Here is a 2,500-nt window from a genome sequence, read left to right as displayed (position 1 = left end):
GATGTGGACTCTGATACTCAGGAACTGGGACTGAGAAATCACTTCTGCTTCACTCCTTTTTCTCTGAAAGAAAAGGAGAGTTTATATCAAGTTAATCACTTCTGCGTCACTCCATTTTCTCTGAAAGAAAAAGAAGAGTTTAAGCCAAGTCAACGCCGCTTAATTTCCTTCAGCGTGGCTGCGTTCACATCGAACTGATTTCTACTCAACATGATCCCAAACCTGAAAGGGCCATCAAACTCGACGTGCAATAAGAGAACATCCGCCCTTTGAGACCTCATCTGCAAAACATAAACATCATTTTAAGTCCACCTTCATTTTGATGAGTGAGTGTAACCCCATGCTCTGTGTGAGTGGCGGATTTAGGCACGGGGCACTTTTTCATGACACATGGGGGGCGGCACGAGCACTTAAAAAAAAATCATCTGGGCCGCAAAGCGGTTTTCTATTATCTACCATATCACTGTGTGGGGAATTGGCAAATTGGCCCCCCCTGCAGCTGCAGGCGCCCCTGCTTGCTAAGAAGGTGCCGTGCACAGATCCTGGGTGAGGAGGGAGCGCGGGGGACAGTACACTTATGGGTCTCTCAAATGAAACGGACAAGGGGGGGAACAGGGGCTCCATTGTATAGATACTCAATGCAATTATAGGGCTAAAGTCAGTCACACATCAACTTTCTTCCAAATAACGCTCCGAGGAGGTCTCGCCCGGGGCGTAATTCCATGTAGAACCGCCACTGCTCTGTGTTGTCGTATAGGCTTGGGATCAAACCATCCATGCTGATGACGCCCCACCTATATCAGTGATGATGTAACCATCTTCATCATGGCAAGCTTGTTCTGAAGAACTAAGATAATGTCACTTAAGACACTCAACCATGGAGCTATTGACCAATTACAATGCCATCTGAAGCTCTATCAGTTCCATTCACACACACACACACACACACACAAAAAACACACACACACACACACACTGTGATGGCCCGGCCGGTGAGCAGTGCCCCACATGGCTGAGTACAGCCAAACGAAGGCAATTAAGAGGCATGGTGTTGGATGGGCGGTACTACCCCAGAGGATTCTCATAGGTCTCATGTATGTGTGTGTGTGTGTGTGTGTGTGTGTGTGTGTGTGTGTGTGTGTGTGTGTGTGTGTGTGTGTGTGTGTGTGTGTGTGTGTGTGTGTGTGTGTGTGTGTGTGGTGTTGGATGGGTGGTACTACCCCAGAGGATTCTAGTTGGGAACTCCTCCCCACCCAGGTGTCTCTGGTTGTCCCTCACAGGTGCACTGCGTCAATCAGGCAATCAGGAGCCCTTTTAACCTTAAGCAGAGGACACGGAAGCCAGACTGTCTTGAGCTACTGAGGAGTGAGAACCAGACGCCTTCCAAGCCAGTCTCAGGGTAAGAGGCCTGGGGCCTGCCTTTTGTATTAGTGAAGAGGAATAATCATGTCTTTCTCTCCCTTGCCTCAGGAAGAGCCCGACGGAGCCCCCTGACACCCACTGTTTGCTCTTGCAAGGCCAGGCTCCCACAACACACACACACACACACACACACACACACACACACACACACACACACACACACACACACACACACACACACACACAGAGGATCCACACTGGATCAGAAGAGGATCCATACCTGATCAGAAGAGGATCATAAGAGGATCCATACCTGATCATAAGAGGATCCATACCTGATCAGAAGAGGATCAGAAGAGGATCCATACCTGATCAGAAGAGGATCAGAAGAGGATCCATACCTGATCAGTAGCCGAATCGGAAGCGACAGTACTCCAGAGTCAGCTACCATCCGGGCTTAGCCCAGAATTGTGCAAGATGTCTGTCTCTCTTTGTCGGGGAACACACACACCCACACCCCCCCCACACATACACACACACACACACACACACACACACACACACACACAGTCTTGATTTACCAAGCTGAGAAAACACACTGGCTTCAGACTTCCTTCTTCATGTAATGGAGTGTCCTAGGAACTTCCCAAGCAAACCAGGTCATCCAAAGCCGTGACACATGACACACACACACACACACACACACACATTTCACATCATCCCCACACACCCACACACACGTACACACACACACACACACACATTTCACATCATCCCCACACACCCACAGCAGGCCTGGGGTAACAGGGACGCTGCATGTGGAGTGGAGAAGAGAGCACCACGTGAGCAACCAAAACTCCACTCCAGTCAATATGTTTCACAGCACGCATCACAGAAACATGCCAACGCACGTGACCTAAGCATGGCACAGCTGGTGGCCTGGAAGCACCTCCTATTTCAGATGCCAGTCCTGTGATATCTTGGTGGGTTTATACTAAGCACTCAGACGGTGGTTTATATAACGAACACGTTTACTAAAGACAGATCGAAATCACCAGCATACATACAAGTCTCCCGCTCCAGGACTAACTTTCTAGCTTACGCTTTTACACTTAGACATATGACTTCGAGAACCAAT

The sequence above is a fragment of the Sprattus sprattus genome (genome assembly GCF_963457725.1).
Source record: "Sprattus sprattus genome assembly, chromosome: 10".
NCBI lineage: Eukaryota > Metazoa > Chordata > Actinopteri > Clupeiformes > Clupeidae > Sprattus > Sprattus sprattus.
Note: the sequence above shows the minus strand (reverse complement) of the source record.